Here is a 23,621-nt window from a genome sequence, read left to right as displayed (position 1 = left end):
AGCAGCAGCAAGCCAAGATCCACCTTGTTTAACCGACCACATCCTGTCTCCTTAAACAGTGTACTGACCCAATCAGGTCCCTGTGGGTGGTATCTTAGGCAGCATATAAGGCCTTAGGCCTTTCAAATCTCCAGCCACTAGCAGAACTGTCATGGGGTAGTGGGGATGTGGCAGCAGCCCACAGGTTCGTGTTCAGGAGCTGCAGACTCTCAAGCTCTGCTAACAGGGGTCAGGTGAGCTGTATTCCCTTTTATTAGCCAGGAAGGGCAGGGGTAAAGTGTCACAGGCAGAAGCCCTGATTACCATCAGGGCTTCCAGGACTACATTTTGTGTGAATGGGCTCCCATTGTAATCCCATTGAGTAAGTAAGGATGTGCTCTTCTTTAAGGTCCAAGATTTCTCTGGCTGAAGAAATGGTGTTTTACTATATGTGCCTCCCACTACGATGGGAAAGCTTAATCCCTAATACAGTATAGATTGCTTTAGAGATGTAACTTGCCAATAACCAAAAGCTTTCCAGCTATATAATTCCCATACATGCTGTAAAGTTGTTTCCTTGGCACAATTTAAATAAACTGAAAAATATTTAAGGAACAAATTTGGGTAACACCTTAAATTAAAATTCCATTAATAAATGGCCTATTAATTGCTCTTAAATGATTACCAGATGGCGTCATGCTCTTTCATAACTTATTACATATAATCTTATAAGAGCACACATTATAAATACATTAAATTCTGAACCAATAATGCTATTACAAGCTGTTGCAAATAGCATGTAATCCTGGCAAATATTGTTTAAACAACATAAATGCCTGTTTCATATCAGCTTTCAGTATATTCAAAAGCATGTTATAAAATGCCAGGCACTTGGATAAATAAAACAGTAAATCATTATAATTATAAACGTATATTTAAATGAATCCTTAGTCCATGTTCGTGTTGCTCCCAAATGTGCAGACATATTTCTATTGGACTATGCTGGTAATGATACTGTGGTCATAATCCTTAATATTGTTTCTTTAACTGAACTGAAGTTGATTCAAGTTTGTAACTTTGGCCTGGTCTACACTAGGAGGTTATGTCGAATTTAGCAGCGTTAAATCGAATTAACCCTGCACCCGTCCACACAACGAAGCTATTTAGTTCGACATACAGGTCTCTTTAGTTCGATTTCTGTACTCCTCCCCGACAAGGGGAGTAGCGCTAAATTTGACATGGCCATGTCGAATTAGGCTAGGTGTGGATGGAATTCGATGCTAATAGCTCCGGGAGCTATCCCACAGTGCACCACTCTGTTGACGCTCTGGACAGCAGTCCGAGCTCGGATGCTCTGACCAGCCACATAGGAAATGCCCCGGGAAAATTTGAATTCCTTTTCCTGTCTGGCCAGTTTGAATTTCATTTCCTGTTTGGACATCGTGGCGAGCTCAGCAGCACTGGCAGCGATGCAGAGCTCTCCAGCAGAGGTGTCCATGCAATCTCAGAATAGAAAGAGGGCCCCAGCATGGACTGACCAGGAAGTCTTGGATCTGATCGCTGTGTGGGGCGATGAGTCTGTGCTTTCGGAGCTGCGCTCCAAAAAATGGAATGCAAAGACCTACGAGAAGGTCTCCAAAGCCATGACAGACAGAGGATACAGCCGGGATACAACGCAGTGCCGCGTGAAAATCAAGGACCTGAGACAAGGCTACCAAAAGATCAAAGCGGCAAACGGACGCTCCGGATCCCAGCCCCAGACATGCCGCTTCTACGAGGCACTGCATTCCATTCTAGGTGCGGCCGCCACCACTACCCCACCAGTGACCGTGGACTCTGACGATGGGATCGTGTCGATGGCTGGTTCCTAGGAGATGTTCGCGGACGGGGAAGATGAGGAAGCAGATGAGGAGGACGAGGCAGTCGACAGCGCTTACAACGCTGATTTCCCCGACAGCCAGGATCTCCATCACCCTCACTGAGATCCCCTACCAACCCTCTCCAGCCGTTAACACGGACCCTGAATCAGGGGAAGGATCAGTCGGTACATGCTTTAAACATGCAAACATTTATTTTTAACAGAGCAGGAATATTAACTATGTGAAAAGAAGGTCAATATATATGGGGATAGAACAGAAATCCTCTTGGGAGATCTCCACGAAGCTCTCCTGGAGGTAATTGAAAAGCCTCCGCAGGAGGTTCCTGGGGAGAGCGGCCTTATTGGGTCCTCCGTGGTAGGACACTTTTCCGCGCCAGGCTATCAGCAGGTACTCTGGGAGCATTGCCTCGACGAGCATGGTGGCATAGGCCCCTGGTTTGTGCTGGCTTTCACGCAGCATGCGGTCTCTATCTCTGTCTGTGATCCTCCTCAGGGTGATCTCGCTCAGGGCATCCTGCTTTGAATTAGGGGAATGTTACTATTGGGAATGCTTGACTGTTCCTTTACATAAAAATAAGCGGCGGTTTACAGCCACGTGGTGGAGGCGGTAGAGGGGCAGCATACAGGGATCTTTCCCGGGGACAGCCGCGAGGGGGTGAAATAGGGGCAGAGTTCATGCTTTCCGGATTGCCGGCAGCAGGAACTTGAAACGCTATGACCATTGCTTTGAGCGTGAAAGGAGGGCGCTGCTATACATTAAGGTTTAAGCAGCCAAAAGTCTACGGCTTACCATGTGTGCCTGCTCCACGAATTCTGCTGTCCTGCCCCACTTGTCTGTTCTCCAGTGCAAGACCCCAGGCAATGAATGCGAAGGCCGAAAATTCGAACTTGTCCTGAGTGCGCATGAGATAGGTGCTGTGCATGGTCTTGTTCACAGAGACAGACTAGACTATGTTCGTTGTTCGCAAAAATGTATCTTTGTAAGGAATTCACTCCCTTTTTCCCATCACACAGCTGCGGCTGTTTCCCGACCTGCCCCGGCATCCCCCTCACAGAGGCTAGCGCAGATTAGGCGGCGAAAGAAAAGGACACGGGACGAGATGTTCTCCGAATTTATGGGCTGCTCCCGAGCTGAGGCGGCCCAGCAGACCCAGTGGAGGGAGAACGTGTCACAGTACCAGCGCTCACACAGCGAACGGGAGGACAGGTGGCGGCAGGAGGACCAGCAGGCGACTCAGACGCTGCTTGGACTAATGAGGGAGCAAACGGACACGCTCCGGCACCTTGTGGATGTTCTGCAGGACCGCAGGCAGGAGGACAGAGCCCCCCTGCAGTGTATCTGTAACCGCCCTCCCCTGCCACAAAGTCCCATACCCCCCTCACCCAAAGTAACAAGAAGGAGGGGCGCCAGGGGCAGTGAAAACTGTCACTCCACCCCTGCACAGTGCTCAATTACAGGAAGGCTTTCATTCCCCAAATTTTGAAAAGTCCTTTCCTTCCTGCCTCACCCAAGCCCCCATCCCAGTTTCATCCCCTAACTGTCTAGGTGATAATAAAAAAGACTCTTCTGTTAATTACTATTTCTGTCATGTTCTTTTAGAGGAGACTGTTTCAAGGGGGGAAGGGGGCTGGTAATTGGACAGGTCAGTCACCTTTACCAGGGTACAGACACGGGGGGCAGGTTCAGCAGCAGGTCACACACACAGTGCAGTCTCTAGGCACCCTGGTCAGTCTGGGAGGTTGTTTTCATGTTCTGTTTTGGGGGTGCTCTGTGACTTTGTGGCGGGGGAGGGTGGTTAGAGATCTTATGCAGCGGTCCTTATCCTGGATCACAGAGCCACGCAGCAGCTGATCTGTAACCGTCCTCCCCCGCCACAAAGTCACATAGCCCCCACACACAGAGTCCCGAGAAGGAGGGGTGGCAGGCTCCGTTGAAACAACCAGTCCGCCACCGCGCACCGCTCTAGGAGCAGGAGCCTGTCATTCCTCGAGTTTAGAAGCAGTCTTTGCAGCACTACACACCCTACCCACCACAGTTTGCGTCCCAGTTTTAACCCTTTACCGCGAAATCAGTAATAAAGAAAACGGTGTTAATTAACAAAGTTCCATGTAGTTTATTTTTAAACGTGTGTTGGAAGGGAGGGAACGGGGTGAACGGGGTATGTAACTGCAGAGGATAGTCAACATTAACTGGGTAAAGAAATGGGGACAGGTTCAGCTTCTCTGTAAACAAACTTAATAGTCACAGGTTACCCTGCTCACTGAGGAACCTAGCTTTCAAAGCCTCCCGGATGCACAGCGCTTCCCGCTGGGCTCTTCTAATCGCACGGCTGTGTGGCTGGTGTAATCAGCAGCCAGGCTATGTGCCTCAACCTCCCATCCCACCATAAAGGTCTCCCCCTTGCTCTCACAGAGATTGTGGAGCACACAGCAAGCTGCAATAACAATGGGGATATTGGTTTCGCTGAGATCTGAGCGAGTCAGTAAGCTTTGCCATCTCCCCTTGAGACGTCCGAAAGCACACTCCACCACCATTCTGCACTTGCTCAGCCGGTAGTTGAAGAGTTCTTTGTCACTGTCCAGGGCGCCTGTATAGGGCTTCATGAGCCAGGGCATTAGCGGGTAGGCTGGGTCCCCGAGGATCACTGTAGGCATCTCCACATCCCCAACAGTTATTTTGTGGTCCGGGAAGAAAGTACGTTCCTGCAGGCGTCTAAACAGACCAGATTTCCTGAAAACACGCGCGTCATGAACCTTGCCTGGCCATCCGACGTTGATGTTGGTAAAACGTCCCCTATGGTCCACCAGTGCTTGCAGCACCATTGAAAAGTAGCCCTTTCGGTTAATATACTGGCTGGCCTGGTGGTCCGGTCCCAGGATAGGGATGTGAGTTCCATCTATAGCCCCACCGCAGTTTGGGAATCCCATCGCGGCGAAGCCATCTATGATGACCTGAACGTTTCCCAGAGTCACTACCTTTGAGAGCAGTAGCTCAACGATTGCATTGGCAACTTGCATCGCAGCAACCCCTACGGTAGATTTGCCCACGCCAAAGTGGTTCGCTACTGACCGGTAGCTGTCTGGCGTTGCAAGTTTCCAGAGGGCTATGGCCACTTGCTTCTGCACAGTCAGGGCTGCTCGCATCCGGGTGTCCTTGCGCTTCAGGGCAGGGGACAGCAAGTCACACAGTTCAAGGAAAGTGCCCTTACGCATCCTGAAGTTTCGCAGCCACTGTGATTCATCCCAGACCTGCAGCACTATGCGGTCCCACCAGTCCGTGCTTGTTTCCTGGGCCCAGAATCGCCTTCCACAGCATGAACATGACCCATTGCCACCATGATGTCCACGGCGCGGGGCTTTGTGAGAGGTCTGTGCCACTCTCACACTTCACGTCCTCACCGCGCTGCCGGAGCCTCCTCGCCCGATTTCTCAGCATCTGCCTGTGAAAAAGGTGGACGATAAGGTGTGAGGAGTTGACAATGGCCATAACTGCAGCAATGATCGCAGCGGGCTCCATGCTCGCAGTGCTGTGGCATCCGCGCTGTCACTGACCAGAAAAGTGCACGAACAGATTTCCCGCCGGCACTTTCAGGGAGGGAGGGTGGGAGTGACGGTTGAATGACGACAGTTACCCAAAACCACCCTCGACACATTTTTCCCCCAGCAGGCATTGTGGGCTCGACCCAGAATTCCAATGGGCAGCGGGGACTGCGGGAACTGTGGGATAGCTACCCACAGTGCACCGCTTCCAATGTCGATGCTTGCCCTGTTAGTGTGCACTCAAAGTCGAATTACTGTCCTTAGTGTGGATACACACGTTCGACTTTGTAAGGTCAGTTCCACAAATTCGAGTTAAGTAAAATCGAACTACTCTGTAGTGTAGACATACCCTTTGTTCTACGAGGTAAAAATACATATCATTAAGTTATGAGACAAATTGTTTATTAGAAATGATAAAAGATGTAAAGATACCCAGCATGAAAAAGGCTGCTGGCTTCCTGCCTATCACATGGCTGATCTGGGTTGGGTTAAAAGTGTTAAGAGGAAACAGGTGTAGAGGAGGTCGTCATAGGGGGAGAGAGTATGTGCTCTCTGCTCCTAGCTGGATGAAGCTGGAAAGGCCTCTGTCTGAATTGCTTTGTTCTGGTTTGGAATTTTGTATTTTTGAAAATAAAGCAAGCCTCAGTGAAGAGAATTTGAAGAGACCTGAAGCTGGGACTCAATTTTGTCTTCCCTCGCTGATCAGTGTCCACTCTCGCTTACAAGGAAAATTTAAAAATCTTTGTTTTTGACTAAGGTGGGTAAGTTTCACGTTCAGTGGAAGGCTTGTAAATCACTCTTTAATGTTCTGTGTAATATTGCTAGAGCTGAACCAATTTACTCATGAAGTTCTTTTGGTTTGCCATTGTGTAGTAGTGAATTCAGAAGGTTTAAAATGAATAGCTTTCATATCAAATCTTCTGTGTGCCTACTGAAAATAGGTGCTTTTTCAAAGGTGCTTTTGTTATTGAAATGTAAGTGTGGACACAGTAGGGTCATAAAATTGGGATATGCACTGTAAGTGAATATGCCCTCATGCCAAAAGATGACCGCCAACTTCTTTCACTATTGACATAGCTCTACCTTGGTGCTTCATACTATGTTTTTTTGCATATAAAATTACTTATTTCATAAGTATGAAACATGTTTCTGCTATTCTAAATACAACTGCTCTGCTCCTAAGGGTTTATGGAAATTGATGGAATACCTGTATTTGGCACGAGTTAGAGTTAAAGTTCATGGGTTTGGTTCTGATCTCACGTACACTGGTATAACAGTGGAGTGATTCCTGATTTGTACTAGTATAACTTGGATCAGAATTGAGCATTATGGGTGGGATTTTCAGTAGTGCTCTGCATAGGTTTCATTCTCCCAGATAAGTCAAGGAGAGCGGAGCTAAAACAACACTGAGCATTTCTGAAAAATCCCACCCTGTATCTGCCAACCTAAATACTGACCTTATTTACAACCCCACAACCTCATTGAAGTCAATAGAATGGAAGGCAGCTATTGGAAATAGGAGAGAAAACCTGTATGAGTCCTTAAGGCAGTGGTTCCTAACCCTTTTCATTAGAGCGTCTTTTGAAGTGGATTGATGGATGGATGCTGTCCCCTTTCCGATCTTGTTTTTTTTCATGCCCTACACCAGCACATTCTCATATTTTCCTGTTTCCTTTCTCCTGTCCTTTGCTTTTTTTCTCTGTTCTTTTTCCTTTTCTCTTTTTTATTTTTCTCATCTTTTGCTTTCCTGCATATCTTTCCCTTGCTTTGATAGCTCCTACTTGCCATTTACCAGAAAACTACAAGGGGCTCAGTATGGGCAGGGAGCATCTATTGGTGGTATGCACTCTTGAAATGTGGCTGGGGGTAGTGTAAACAGAAAATAATTTAGAAGCTTGGGCTAAAAGACTCCCTTTAGGCCTCAGCCTTGTACACATCTGCTGCCATATGCATTAAAAGTGGCCGCAAGTGTGGGGAGGGAAGGGAGGGTGGTTTTCAAAGATCTAACATTTTATCCACATTCCTACCTTTTCCTTGGGGAGCTGGATGGATACGAGGTAATGTAACTTTCTCTACACCCACTGTTCCTCTCTTTGGGTCAGCTGCCCAGGGGCTAGTCTGGTACCATTCTAGTACAGTCAGCCCAACAGGTGGGGTAACACTACCTTGGGAACTTTCCTTTTCCTGTGGATCTGTATGGACCTAGTTTCAGTCCTCTTAAATGAAGAAAAATTCTTTAAAAATCCTGTTGAGATTTCTGCTGAATTAGTTGGCCTGGCGTGGAGCTGACTCCTATAAAATGCCTGGAAAGGCATAAAAAATCTTTGTTCTTTGAGAGGGGCAAATTCATACCGTATCACTGACAACATTTCAGTCTTATAGTCTAAACTCTGTCGTTAGATACATAATACACATTGCTGTGTGTCTTGAAATAGCCACTCTGGATGCATGTGTGGTCAGGTAAAGGATGGGATTTTTGATTGTGTGGTTGTGGAAATGTACACCAACAAACGTGTGTTTCTAATCCAGCATTGACAAAAGTTGGGAGTTTCGTACAGTTTGTTACATATCTTAGGTTCTATATATTTACAGTGATAAACTCTTGTATGGAGATTATTAGTTTACTTAATTCTAGAACAAATATGATGTAAATGCAGACCCTCTTAAGAATTTATGAGGCACATGCCTTCTATATTTGGAGGCCTCTCTTCTCCCAGAAGATGTCATGCTTTGAAACATGTGCGCAGTGTAATTGCTAATATTTACAAGAGTGGTTACAGATGTATGTACTAAAGTAGAAGTCTTGATAATTGAAGACATACTAAGGGCTAGCTTGTGTCATATGACCCAACTCATAGTAGGGGGTCGTGCAATAATGCTGAAGGAGCCACAATTCCCTCCCTTGCACTATGGAGTAGTAATTTTGTTGTTTGGCCTGCAGCTGCTGCAAATTAATACCACCTATGCTGCCCCCTGCACAGGTTCAGCAGCATGAGCCAGTGTGATGGGGGCAGAAGTAAGGCCGCACCTATTCCTCATCCCTTGCCTCCCACCTGCTCCAATGGGGAATAAATGATTACTTCTGTTTGCCAAGACCATGCAAAAGATTATTTGCTCATGTCTTATATCTTGGTGAAGCTTTACCATTAGCTTCAAAGGTGCTTAGGCTACCAGTTTAATGCTGACAGAAGGCATCAGAGAGGAAGCAGAAAAATATATAAACCAGTTTTTTTTTTCTTCTTTAATGTAATGTGTAAAAGTGCCTCAGTGAATAGTTGTTGGGAAGAATGCTGTCCTTAAACTGAAACAGGTAAAAGGGTGGGCTACTTCTAATAAGAGTATAAGAGGTTTAAATACTTGTCCCAGTAAAACAGAGCTATTATTTTAGGGTGTCTTATTTATAAACCAAGCTGAAGTATAAAGTCATTTGTATTAGAAAAAATACCAAACCCTGCATGCTTATGTAACCCACACATCTCCTAGGTGTGGTGTTCTGTCCCCTCTAGTGGCACCAAGACCACTTAAAGAGTAAAGAGTCTGCTCTACAGCATTAGCTCAGGGCCATGTGGCTTTTAGCTCATGCAGTAGAGGCTTATGCATTTAGCTCCAGAGGTCCCAGGTTTAATCCTGCCCACCGATGACCGGGGTCTGTTGATGCTACACATATAGTCCTACCGAAGGCCCTGGGACAATTCACAAGTAAGGCCAGCAGGATTTTGGCCTTACTGGGTGTGGTTGTGTTGATTTTGAGTTCATAAATTTAGTTGGTAGTGTTCTTTTTATTTAAAAAAGTTTTAATGGCATCAACACAAGCAGATATACCCACTGCTGACCTTACTAAAACACACTAGCAGACTGCAAACTATGTCTTCCTTTGGGAAAACTACAGCATTTTTACCTCCTGAAATAATTTCATTACCTTTTTCTATGGAAACCTTGAGGAAAAAGAATGAGATTCTGACTCAGAAGAGTTGAATGTTTGTGTGATTCCACTTCCCATGATAATTTTAAAACAAAAGTTCTGCTTTCCATTTTAGGATAGTTGATTACTCGATGTGCTATGGAGTCTAGCTGAGAACACTTGGCTTTGCTTTGGCCTAGAGTGATGGCATCCAGCCTGTTTCAATGATGAATGTGTAGAACATTCAGCTTTGTAATACTCCAGTCTCCAAGGAGCAGTCTTTCCATATCTGACGTTTATAAAGGACACCTGTGCAGTGTCTGACTGTTACACAAATCTCCACATTTATCATCTCTATCTGCATCTAGCTGTGCAACACAATTATAGCAATAAAAAAAGCAGTTCTCTCATTAGAAATACAAGAGTTTCGAGGTTTTGGCTTTTAGTTCCTGGAACATCTGTTGCACAGCATGAACTTTTGGTCAATGTCTAAATATCTTCATTTAATTTACTGAAATAGACTGTCGCAAAGTTAGGGTTTTTTTTTTTTGCCCTCTTAGTGAAAGGTGAAAATAAGAAGTGCAAAAATGTCACATAAGCTAAAACTGGCAAAATAAAATAAAATTCCTGGAATGCTTTGCAAATTTTGCTGTATAGAAAAAACAGCTTTATTTATATTTATTCATTTAATCAAACCAAACACTGAGAGTCACTAAGGTGGTAGTTCTGTGTGTTTGAGTGACAGAATAATGGATCAAAGATCAAAGTTAACCCACAGAATCCTAACATTTCTCGATGCTTAGGAAGACGTATTATATATACACATTTTATAAAATATGCACCTGGGCTAAGTTTCTAGGCAGATGTTCTAAATTTTGTACATCAGGTGACTTTTTAAACCAATGTGTCAAATAAATAAATAAAGCACAAGACTTCTCTGGTTCCCTACAATTTCTTCAGCTATGCTTGGTCCACTCCTCCTACTCCATTGATAAAAGTACTAAAGCAAACACTACTTCAATGTCAAGGTTGTATGCTTAAAATCACAAAATGGCAGGAATTGTAAAAAAATAAGGTTTTAACAGCAACCTTATCTCACCCACGTTCCATGTCCAGCATATTTTATAGTATAATTCTAAGATGTACAGTAATCCATGAAGCTAATATTTAGGGCTGTGTTGTGTCTAGCCCTTAGTGGATGCACAACAGTGGGCAAATGGTTGAAAATTGTTTTCTCCCCATTTGGATCCCTGATGTGGTGATAGCCATAGTTACTGTTGGGCTAGTGCTGCTGATACTAGCCACCCCAAAGTGGGTGGAATGGGTACAGGTCCCATCTCCTGCACTGGCGAACAGAACTTGACTGGTGTGGTGAGGAGCACATACTGCTCCCTGGTTAAGAAAGTGGTGCTTTCACTTTAGCATACGTTCCCACCCACCAACCCCTACAAGAATTCTGGTTGAGTCAGTACATTGATTCAACACAGACCTGCTATAGCAGCCACAGTCAGGACCCTGGTGGAGCAACAAACAAAAATGAAAGTTGCTTTCCCTAGCAGAGTCCCTGAAGAGGGCAGATCGTGTTTGTACCATCAGCTACCTCCTCTTAGAATGCCTGGACTTGGACTTTCACTGAAGCAGAGATGTCTTATGTAAGGCAGAGTGATTCTGGCCCAGAGTCTTCAAAGGGTTAAAATTTGAGCTGGACTAAAAATCTGTACGTGTTGGGGTCTGAGCTGGGAAGAGGGAATTCAGATCCATATCTCTGTATCTGAGCTGGCTTAAAGAGTGTTGAGTGCTGTTTTTAAAAAATTATATATTAAGGTGCATTGGCTGCTCCTCATTGGTAGAAGGTTCTAGTTGCAGAGATACCCAAAGGAGTTTGTATCCAATTGAGCCACAGCATACATGCTGTTTAAATCCTAACTCACTATCAATAGGAATAAACATACTGGAGTTCCTGAGCTCTGGTGACTTTAGCACATGTACAGGCACCATCCTTAAGCTATTCAGCCATGTTAGAGAAGAAAAGAATATCCCTGTGATTTTTGGTTCTGAGCTGGATCCAAAACAAGAAGAGGGAGCCTTTTTTTAGTTAAAGTTCAGATGTGGCAAAACGGCAGGAATTTCCTGAGAACTGTCAGTCTTGAAAGATTTTAGGCCAAAATCTTACAAGAATGGCTCAGGAAATTTTGGTCTCTACTAAACAGAACTGAGAGAACATAACTACTGGTGGTACTTGACAAATAATGAGAGACAGATAAGCTGTTGAATTTTCCCACCTAAAGTGCAATTAATTTGAACTGCTTTACCAAAGGGGATGGGGGACAGAGACTGTAGGAATTTCACAATTTTGCCACCGTGAGATATTGCTTCAGAACAATAACATCCCATACACAAGACAGAAAGAGAGAGTGAATCACTGACATTACAAATTTAGGGACCGAATTCTGCAATGAGTTCCACTAGCAGAAATCGAAAATAATTATATTAGCTTCAGTAGAGATACTAAGGAATTCTACTGGTGTGAGAGAAGAATTTGACTTTAAAAAGTAATGCAGATAATACTGGGGTTTTACTTAATGTAATCTTAATCCTACTCTGCAGCATAGGAGCTCTGATGGTCATTTACTACCATTCATATAATTATGGCTTTTTCCTGCAGATTTCAAAGATTCACTGGGTACTACAACATTTTAAGTTGTGCTGCTTCTAAATTACAACTTGGGTCATTATTTATCTTCCCAGTTTCCATTGCCATCTGTCAGCACTCCTTTCATTGCTTCCCTGGCCATGCTGATGATGTGGCAGTAAAGGTGTTTTAATTCTTCACCATTCTTTGCATTGATATCACTGTAACAGGCTTGGCAGGAGAATGTGGAGCATTATCAGAATGAATGAATAAAACTGGTCTCTTACCTTGGCCAACATTTATGGTGAAAGGATATAGGTGTCCATGGAGGGGTCTGTGTGCCGATAGAGGAGTTGGCTGTAGTCTGCAAGAAATATTAAGCTCCTGTTTGCCTTTTGCTTGCTATAACTCTAGGTTAGTGAAATGAGCTGCCACACTTTTGTCTCATACTGGTCAATCATATTTCATTCATTGAAGTCAACAGGAGCTGCGGAGTGCTCTGAAAATCAGATCATTTTTATGTGCCCAAATGAGGATGTAGGTGCCCAGATTTACACACTCAAATTTGAACATTTTGTTCCAATTTTTAAAGTACTGATTCTCCGAAGTGCTGAGCATCTTGCAGTGTGTGCCTAGGTCCTTTAAGGATTGGGCTCTCAGTCTTGTGTCAGATGCATATATTTAACATAAAATGAGAGAGGATTATTCTACAGTGTTTAGTTTTCTCATTTTCATGCCTAATTTTAACACCTTTTGTCCTCACCTTGCATTGTATGACTTCAAATATTTGACTCTATCAGTATTTGTTCTACTTTTGTAATCTCACTGGTTCATCTTTTCAATTAACTGATTATTTTAAAAAATAGAAATTGATATTGCATAATATAGATTAACCTTTTTTAAAAAAAACCTGAAAATGGGTTTAAACAGAGAATTATTGTAATAGTTCTAATGGGCGTTAGTAAATAAGTTTCTCACATATCCGGAGAATAGACAACATTATGTCTGAAATGAATAGCAGTATCACCAGCACTAGCAATTGAATATTTACCTTCCATACTGAAACTGCTGCTCTTTTCAGTCATCTACTTAGGGCAAGATAGTAACTCGAGAGGTGAAGAGGTGCTGGGCTTTGCAAAGAATTAGAGAAATACATTGCAAAAGGAGATGCTGTTGCCATATTTTCCCTTGTTTACTTTTACAGAGAGAACTTTGTTTAGCTTGGTATGTTGTATGTTCTCCCCTGATTCTCTCTTGCTACCTCTGCCTTTTTACCCTTTAAAGTTTGCTTAAATACTTTCTTAGACTCACTCAGATGACGCCTTCCACACTCTAATCACCTTCCCCTTTACAGACACAACCCAAACCATATGCTGCTTAATGATCAGCAGTTCTGATGACACAGAATGAATAGTGATTTGTAGCACCCAGGGACTATTTCATCAACCCCAGAAGTTCTCTGCTTGGTCCCTTCTTGAAATCTCAGCACAGCTAGGGATAATAGCATGCTCCAGCCACGCCTCTTTCATATCTTGATATCTTCCTCTGCACCCAACATGGCCCTTGTACCTGGAGCTGTGCTGTGGGGAAGAAGACATGAGAGCCATCTACACTGACTTTGTGCTTGTTGAACATTTCACACACAAGAGGAATCCCCAACAGGGTACTTGAAGGTGTTTTCTTTTTGCACACTTGAGTAGCACAAAGGAATAGAATGGGACACAGAATAGAACTGAAAGTAGTGATTGTAGCCTATTGACCTTTTAAACATAATATTATTGACTCTTAGGCTGAACAATTTGGAAACCAGTGATCTACAGTATATAGTGAAGCGGTTGCTGGTGTGAACAATAATTGCATGGGAAATATAACAAGAGAACATAAGTAAATCTTCACTCACTTTGCAACCAGATGGTAAATTCTGGCCTGCATCCATGTACAACTGATTTAATGTTATATTTATTTATTTATACATTCTCTTCTCAGACTTACTCCCTTTTTATAGCCTAGTACTTCCTTCTCTGTCTGTATTGACAAACCACTATGACATCTGTGGTGGAGGACTGGAGCCTGTAGAGATACAATACATGGCTTCAGGCTTTCTGCCAAGCAGGATCACTATTATAGTTACTTCCAGTCAGTGGTTCAGGTTTCCCCCGTCCAAAGGTAATCACCGGAAGGGTAAACTCCCTGCCATGTGGCACATAAAGACATACATAGAAACTTACTGTGACAGCACAGCCAGTAACAAACATTCACTGCACTCCAGAGTAATACAGTAGTTTCTATATCCCACGTCTTCCAACCTGCAGGCTAAGTACGGTAAATATTTTTGATATAAAATTTCCTCCTTAGAAACTAAAATTTTGGAACTCCCTTGTGCTATTTACTTGGGAAGTTTTTTATTAGGGTAAAGATAGTTGCAAATGTTTATGAAATCCATGTTTCATCATTTGCTTGGCAGGACTGTTTGTCAACACACAGCAGGAACTGAAATTGTCCTGAAACTTTCCTGTTAAATGGAAGTCACTGGGATTTTTGTAACAACACAACACAGAAAGCATTAGATTCAGTACTTGATTCATTTCTGTTCTCAGTCAGGGGCTAGACTGTGAGGAACAGGCTAAGAACCCAAGACTCCCTACTCTCCTCAGCAACTATATGCTCTCCTTTGGAGAGAGATGGCTTCCCATTGTATGCAACTGTATCTCTCTCCCTCAAAGAACATTATAATCAGGATCCAAGTTGTGTTAACTAGGAACTGGCTGAGAATAAATCCTAGCAAAACTGTAATTATGCTGAATGGTTTGGTCCAGTGTGAGGGGAAAGCAGCATTTTCCTAGGCCCCCTGGCTTGCCAATCTTTGATGGAGGATTGCTGCAAATGGCCAGTATTCCTGAATACTGAAAATATATTGATGAACATCCATTAATATACTGATGCTCTAAACTGGGAACAGGAAAAACAATGCCTGTTTATCTGAAAGGATTAAATCTCCATACTAGTTGAGTTCTGGGGGAGGGGGGTCCCTGAAGTGAGATTACCAGTGATGCTATTAAAAATGATCTTTAGTGACTGAAATTTCAGTAGAATGTAGGTTATATTTCAGGTGAAATTTTAACCAAGTGGGAACAATTGATGTATTTTATAAATAAACACCATTATATAAGTGGTTTATTGGCTTTGGGGGAAACTTTGACTCCACTGAAGTCAATAGCAAAACTTCCATTGACTTCAATGGGGCCAGGATTTCACCCTTTGTATTTCTTCTTAGAGCTTTTTTCCTCTTTTAAAGACCTCACATAGAAATCACAGCCTTTGTCCTTTTCATTCTTACCCAATTATTTGTTGTTATAACAGTTAGCTTTGCTTCTTGGCCTTTTTAGCTAATTTTTCGCACACCTCATGCTGTAGAACTAGACACAGAGCTATTATTAAGATGGCCTCAATATCCCAAAGGTGTGTTTCTCAGTAACCCAACAAGCCTTGTGAATCTAATGCTCTCTTTATTTTATAGTGGCTTCAGATGAATTGGGATCAGAAATAACTTATGATATAAATAGCTTAGGTTCAAATGAAATTATTTCTTTCTGGTGCAAATCACCTACAGTACATATATAGTCAATTAAATTAGCAGTAAATACAGTTTAATAGTCTGGTTAGCCTGCTGCAACATACACCTAAAGCTGTGCACAACTTTCCAAATGTCACTATGAGTTAGAATAATTACTTCTGTTTAAAAGTAAAGGCAAAAAAAATCTCAATTCTACTTAGCAGTATGGAATGGTCTCTCCATGGAAGGACAATGATACTGTGGTGACAGGCCATCTAAATATACCATAGTCAAATAGGGAAGTTCAGTAGGAAATGGGTGCCTACCTTTTTAAGGCACCTTTTGAAAATGCCAGCTGTAATTTTTCAGTTTTCCATTTTTGTTTCAAATAATTTTATAGACAGCATATCTGCATAGTATTTGCTTCATAGTATTGCAGATTAATATTTTGATTGGTTTCAGTAAATCATAGCTAGCATGTATATAGTTCTTTTCATCTGATCTCAAAGTGCAAAACAATATCATTCATAGTGCAGTACAAAGAAACTTATTGCAGAGCTGAAGATAATGTAATGACTTTCAAATATCACACCCTTACTGGGATTGGTTGCTTCTCTTATTTAATTCTGGTTCTCTTATTTTAAATACAAATGTAGCTCTCTTGGTAATTCTGTACAACGTCAGAATCGGGGGAGGGATAGCTCAGTGGTTTGAGCATTGGCCTGCTCAACCCACGGTTGTGAGCTCAATCCTTGAGGGGGCCATTTAGGAATCAGGGGCAAAAATCTGTCAGGGATGGTACTTGGTCCTGCTGTAAAGACAGGGGCCTGGACTCAATGACCCTTCAAGGTCCCTTCTAGCTCTATGAGATAAGTATATCTCCATATAATTAAAAAAGTCATCTACATGGCATGTTGAAATGACCCAAAATTGTTAACTGAATGTGAGTAAAGAGAATAATATTTTAGATCTAATACCATATTTGCAGTAGAACAACAGTGAAATAAAACAAAACCTTGCTGTGCCCAAGCTTCAGCTGTCTCATGGCTCTTTTTCCCATTCATATAATTGCAACAAACTGTATTGTCAGTTCATAATACTTGCCAAGCTTAAGAGATACTCCTGTTACCAGCACTCCAGTACGGCATATGAGTGAGTTTACACACAAGAGAAATTTGAGTGTAGAAGACAAATTAGAAATTTTCTCTTCAGTAAATTTAAAGAGGAAAATTAAGTTGCATTATAATCCTGTGCTGGTAGAATAGTTTTGCCACTCCATCACCACCCCTATTTGGAGAACATTCAGCTATACTCAGAGACTCAGCTTTGTTTTCACTTGATCCTGAGACCAATTTAATAATGCAGCATGAGCACATTGCAATGGATTGGCCATTTCAGTTCTGCCTAGCCTGAGAAAGACCTGACAAGGGCCAACCTGATGACATCCCAGACCAGGGTCCAGAGCAGCAGCTGACCTATCAGCCCAGAGCATTTGTCTGTGACTGATCATCTGCCTTTATTATTATAATAATATACCTATCTCATAGAGCTGGAAGGGACCTTGAAAGGTCATTGAGTCCAGTCCCCTGCCTTCACAGCAGGACCAAGTACCATCCCTGACAGATTTTTGTCCCAAATCCCTAAGTGGCCCCCTCAAGGATTGAACTCACAGCCATGGGTTTAGTAGGCTAATGCTCAAACCACTGAGCTCTCCCTCCCACGCTTGTATCTTGAGAACATCAGTAAAAATACTGCTGTATATCTCCCACCTTTAAGATCCTCTCTCTTCTTTCCCCTTGTGTCTGTCTGTCTTGGACTCACTGAAGTATTTTTCAAATGTTGGAATGCTCATTCCTACATACAGTGGGTTGCAGTAAACAAGCCTGGAGATCACAAAGGTGCTGGATCATTGTTACCAGATCTGTCTGACTGATAAGATGGGGCACATTCTCTTATCTAGTTATCTAAGGCCATTGTTATCTGAGCATCCCAAACCAGTGATGAGTGCATGGGGGACCCTATGGCTGATGACTAACTTGATAGCCTCAGAGCAGACAACTTTGATGGAGGATGATGTGATGGTGGTTGCTATATTTTAAAAATGTTTTCCTCTTCCTACAGACATCACTGCTGTCTTCTCTAGGTTCATCTTCAGCCACTTGTCTTTCATTAGACAGAGGGATAGCTGGAAGATGGTGCTGCCTGCATCTGAGGAAAGAGAGATGTCCTGCTGACCTTTGGGATCACGTGAACTGAAAATTTCCTCAAACTGCTTAATGTAGGTAATTACAAAAGATGAGAGAGACGATTTAGACCTGAGCCATAAGGAACTCCACAGGTGAACACCTAGTACCACTAGAAATCAATCTACCCCATGCTGCACTAACTGAAGTTCTTGAGTGGCCTTCAGAGAATTCATCCAACACGGAGGTTACAAACTCATGGATAGTTGTGCTGACCTTTGCATCGGGAAGAAATGGTTGAAACCTGACAAAAGGCAGATGGGAAAAGGTGCTGATGTCCACAGTTCCTACTTAAGAGTATATGAACAGATGGGGGTTCAGAGTGAACTTCTTTGAAAGATGGTGTATGTTCCATATGGAACTGTAGATGTTTCCCACTAGCTTCCAACATCACCTCTGTTATATTTGGAAGAAACCTCAGCTGGCTCACTTTCTCAGACCTTGTCTCAAACAAACACTGGAAAAGCAGAGAAACTATTCCAAGGACTGAACATCATCAATGTGTCAGTCCAAACCAACTCTATATTCCTTGGCTATCCCTCTGTACTATACAGTTAATGACATACTGGAGCCCTGGCACACCCTGCATCAGAGGACTCTTGGGTGTATGAATAATTGCCTAACACACCTTCTCAGAAAAGAGAGAACAGCTGAAGCAAGATTGTGTTTACACTGCTAGGATATTGTTCATGGTCAACAGTATTGAAAGCTCCTGACTGCATGTATAACCAACTCTCCAACCCCAGAAGGAGATATTGCACTGGTTTCAACAGTGAATCTCTCAGCCATGCCCAGCCTGAAAGACAGATTGAAAAGGCTGTAACATTCTGGGGTTATCTGGAAACAATCACCTTCCCCCAAAATGGGAAGCTAGGGGCAGCATGGTAAGTGGCAAGATTGCTCACATCAGGAGATGATTCTCTAAGCAGAGGTTTGACAGCTGCTCGTTTGAAGGAAGCTGGCAGCCTGTCCTGTCAGCAGGTGTTAATTTTTTTTTTTAACCAATAATGGTCCCAGAGTGTGCATGCATTCTCACTTGCACTTTTCAGGCATGAGGGGTGTGCCTCTATCTTAGAGCAACTGTCACAGCTCCTCCAGAGCCTTATTGAATGAAACTCGACCAGAGTAGAGGTTGTTTGCTCCTCTTGATATGGTTCTGTTATTATTAAGCCAGTTGATCCAGCTAGAATCCAACCCATAATATGCATAAAATAGATGAAAAATTATTTAAATGTTGGCTTAGTTCCTGAGCAGAGGGAGCCTGGATTTATATTTGTAACACCCCTCTGGAGAAGTTCAAATAGTTGAATTTTCACGGATGTGAGGGTGGAGGAGGAGATTACTTTCTCAGGGCCTGATCCTTCACCCCTTTCTTATGCAAGTTGCCCCATGGAAGTAAATGGGATAACTCTTATGAGAGTAAGGCCTACCTGCATGAATAAAGACTGCAGTTTGGGCCCTTAATCTTTGCCATAACAATTGTATAGGATATTACAATTGTGGAACAGATTTTAGTCAGTCTTGTTGCCTATGAATCCAATATCCACTAAAAAGTATAGCTGGTACGTGACTATGATTCTGAAGTATGGCCAGTTGTGATTTTCTACTTTGTCTCACTTTCTAGATCCTCAGCGGGTGTAATAGCTCCATTGACATTAATTGAACATCGATGGCGATACACTTAGTTGCTCAGGCTGAGGATTTTGCCCTCTCTATTTTTTTCAGCACTGCTTGCTAAATCTCATTACTTGCTAAAACCACAAAACCCTCCACCCCCTGCCCAAGATCCATTTTCTGTGAACAAGAGAGTATAAATCTACTAGCTGGTTTCCCCCAGGAAGGAATATCAGTAGTTTGCTTCTCTGGGCTCCATAAGTGGTGAGATAGTATTTTGACACATGAAATATGGTAAGTGTAGTTACTCATGCTTTCATTCTCAAACATTATTTTACTTCATTTATAAAGAGTGCAGAACACAGAATCTCAGCAAGTAAATGGCTGCTGTTTTTTTATATATGAAATGTGACTAGAATTTAATGTTTTTTAGTATATACATCATCATTTGATACCTAAACAGAGAGTACGTTAATTTTTAAGCAGACTAGAGGCAAATGGAGTATCAAATTTGAAGTACCTTATACTGAAGTTTTCTGTCAGTGCTTTGGAAATTGTCTAGTAACATTGTAAGAAGTCAATGGGAGTTGCATGGGCATATCTCAGAGCAGAATTCAGTCCTAGAATTTTACCATTTCTCTAGTCTTAACATAATTTATACTCTAGAGCAGAACTTTGTGTATACAAAAACGTACAGAACCTTTATCAACTTACCTTATGTGTAAGAACTGTAGACTTCTGGAATCTCTTTCATTCCTGTTTAGATCTTATTTTGTATTTAGTGTTGTGTTAAATTAACTATCACTTCTGGGATAGTATCTAGGAAATATCACATCGTTAAAACTCAGTTAATAAAGAGAAAAGATTCTCTTAGCATATGCTATCCATCTAATCTACGATATTTCTAAAGTGCCTATCACAGAGCACTGGACTTCAATTTACTTCAGATTTAGCACATCCTCATTTGATCTGATCATAACTTCCCTCCTACGTAACATTTTTGCAGCTAACCTGTGAAATATCTTTGCCTTAAAAGTTTTCAGTGAAAAAGATTTTTTTAACTTGCTTGACAATATCATTTTCTAACTGATACTGTATTGTAATGAATTCAGAATTGTTAGCGCCACCTGTTGGTGAAAATATAGAGCTGAAAATGGCTCGTGCTAACCTGCATAATTAATGTATGATGGGAGAGAATAAGTAATACTCTTTGTATTTGAATTCAGAGAAACACCACAGATTTTTCAGAACACGAGAATTAACTCATTAATTAAAAACAATAGAAAATATATAACAAATATTTTACAAAAACAAATAAAAGATAAAACTTATTCCATGGTGCCCTTTCATTTTGCTATTAATAAGTAGGAAATAGTCAAAATCAAGATGGAATAAGTTCAAATTCCATTGATGTTAATGGGGAAGAAAATCACTGGCTTTTAAAGAATTCCTTTTGTTCAACAATTATTTCAAAGTTGAATATACAGAACCAAGAATAACCCAAATTTGACTCTGAGTTGCAGTTTCTGCCTCACTTTGGGCTCAATTCTGCTCCCACTAAAGTCAATGGCAAAACTATCAGGATCAAACCCTAGCTGAGAGAGTGAATGTGTGAATCTCTGTGTCAAAGGGTGAATTAAGTGTGTCCTGTAGCCAGCTCCTCTCTCTCATATGCATGTGCATTAACTGTCTTGTTGTTCTGGTCTGAGAACACCTGGCTGAAGAAGCTGGATAGGGGACAGAGATGTGTGGGACAAGTTTGGATTTGACTTTCCTCAGAGGTTGATTTTGTCACCAGTGTTGTTTACTGTGTATATGCAGCTACTTGGGAGATCGTGGTGAAGCATGAGGTAGAACACTATCAATATGCTAATAATACTGCATTATATGGGTCTTGTCTCACGGACCCTGCGAGTTTAGTCTCAGGTATGGAGGAATGCTTGAATGATATTGCTAGATGGATGCATCAGAGCTATCTTGCCCTGAACCCTGAGAAGACAGAGATGAGTGGCTCCTCCTCTGTGTCTCTCTTGATTTGAGAGCCTCATTCAGAGATTGAGAGTCAGGTTAAAAATCTTGGTGTTATTTTTGACCATGCTGTGTCCATGGAAAGCCAGACGTGGTTTGGAAATATGGTTTACAGCTATGCAGTTTGTGTAGGTTGTGCCCTTATTTACCTCATCCCAACCTGGCAATGGCAATGCCTGTCCTTGTGATCTTGAGGCTTGATTATTGTAATTCCCTCTTCGCTGGGTTATTGATGAGGCTGATCCATTGCTTGCAGCTTGCTATAATGCAGCAACACAATTGCTATTTGAGCTATTTTGATCATATTCAGCCTGCACTGTATTCTTTACATTAGCTGCCTGTCAAGTGACAAGGTCAGTTTAAATTAGTGTTACTGGTCTATAAAGCTCTGAATGGAGCTGGCTGTGGTTATATTCAAGACCACCTGATAGGTTTGTACATTCACATACCACTTGGTGTTTAGGGGTTCTGTTGTTGTGCCTGAAGTTGGGAGGTGATCAAGCTTTTGCTGAGGCCTAATGGTGTGGAATTTGTTCCCTCCTGAAATTTGGTTCATTTAACCACCCCCCTCCCACTTAAAAACTACCCTTAAAAACATAGTTTTTCCCTTGGGTGTTTTTAAATTACTACTGCTGTTTCTTTTATTATTTTATTTGTTTACCCACTTTGCCTGCAATTTTGTTGAGGTCAGGATGTTTAATTAATGAATCAGACATTGTTGCTTAGCACTCTGAGCACTTTTGAGGGAGGTGATTTGTAAATAAAATTCTTCTTCATCTTCTTCTTCTGAAATTCCTGGATCACTGGGCACTGTCTGACAATAAAATATTTTAATTCAAGTTATGTTAAAATAAAGCTCTGAGCACCTAATAAATATATATATATATATATATATATATGTGTTGATGTGACACATAGCTAGAAAGGGTTAAACATCCTGCAAAATAAATAACCCTCAAAAGACACGTGGGGAGATAATGTTTGTGTTTTTTGTGTATTTACATATGTATGAGGAGTAGGGTCCACAATGTAATCAACAGTCCTGTCTATGCTGTATTCTGATGATTCAGATCAAAAGAACATCCTAGCATTTAAATGAATTGGAAATGCGGGATATCTCTGTATTCATCCACGGGATATCTCTGTATTCATCTCTCTTTGAAATGTATAACAAATAATCTGTGAATGGTGGCAGAACAAGCAAATTGCCTTATGTTAATTTGTTTAGTTAAGCACTGGTGATAGACCTCCTTCAAAGTCATCCTAATTGCCTTTTCTTCCTGGAGAAACTCCCAACTATAAGATTCAATTGAAGGTGTGCTCCTGGCCCAGAGGCTCTTGATGTTAGATTGACAGACAACGATCGGACACAAAACACACTGGGAAATCTGAAGGATGGTACAAACCGCCCCGCCGCCAGGGGCTTTCCCTACACAAGTGGCGTCCCAAGTTTGGGAAACACTGACTTTCATTGACTCAGTCTATCAATCTTCAGTGTTCATGGACCTCGAAAATACGAAATTGTTCTTGCTATATATAAATGCGGTAGGCAACTCAAAGCCTGATACAAAGCCCAATGAAGTCAATGGAGGTCTTTCAGTTGACGCTAATGGGGTTTGGATCAGGTCCTTAGCACACTAATCCGTTTTCTGGATTTACAGATGTGTAGCATGGATAACATAGCATATGTTGGGGGAATAGCTAAGTAGGTGGATCCACCATATTTCCAGCTGCTTTGAGATCTGGACCCTTAATTCTACCTTCTTGTTTTCTTGTTTAGGAGAGAATACTTTATTCTTTTGTTTTCATATTTTTCTTGTCCATTTAGGGGTATTTTTTCCAGTTGTTTTAAAACAACTGAGTACATTATATATAATATAATTTTTTTTTGAGGAGTAGCAGTCAGATAACTAAACATTTTGCTTCAAAGTGGTATATTGACATACTTGAGTGAATATCATCTGTTGCAATATTTAATGCTTGGAGAAGATGTTCTGTGAGCCAATATGATGCAGGCTGTAGCAGCTGATTTACTGTGATTGATATCCTGTTAAAAAGAATATCTGAAATTCTTGAGATTGAGAGCCATTGTCTTTGACATCCTTTGAAAGTCCATGCTTTATTCTTCCCAGACACCAATGTAACTCCACAGTATTCAGTAGAGTTACAACTGATTTATGCTGGACTGGAGAATCAGGCCCTTTGAGTACCCACTGTTACAGGGAACAATACAATTCTCCTTTTCTGCAAAG

At 41.9% G+C, this 23,621-nt stretch overlaps 1 long non-coding RNA gene across 2 annotated transcripts in view; it reads left to right on the top strand.

The window, feature by feature from the left end:
• The window catches only part of LOC123371594, a 197,001-nt gene that overhangs the window by 41,503 nt on the left and 131,877 nt on the right, over nt 1-23,621 (top strand). For both annotated transcript variants that reach the window (XR_006579859.1, XR_006579858.1), the window contains exon 2: nt 17,606-18,611. This is a non-coding gene — a long non-coding RNA (uncharacterized LOC123371594). The remainder of the gene's footprint in view (nt 1-17,605; nt 18,612-23,621) is intronic.

The sequence above is a fragment of the Mauremys mutica genome, chromosome 5 (assembly GCF_020497125.1).
Source record: "Mauremys mutica isolate MM-2020 ecotype Southern chromosome 5, ASM2049712v1, whole genome shotgun sequence".
NCBI lineage: Eukaryota > Metazoa > Chordata > Testudines > Geoemydidae > Mauremys > Mauremys mutica.
The sequence above is the reverse complement of the archived record's forward strand: the minus strand, read 5'-3'. Positions and strand labels throughout refer to the sequence as shown.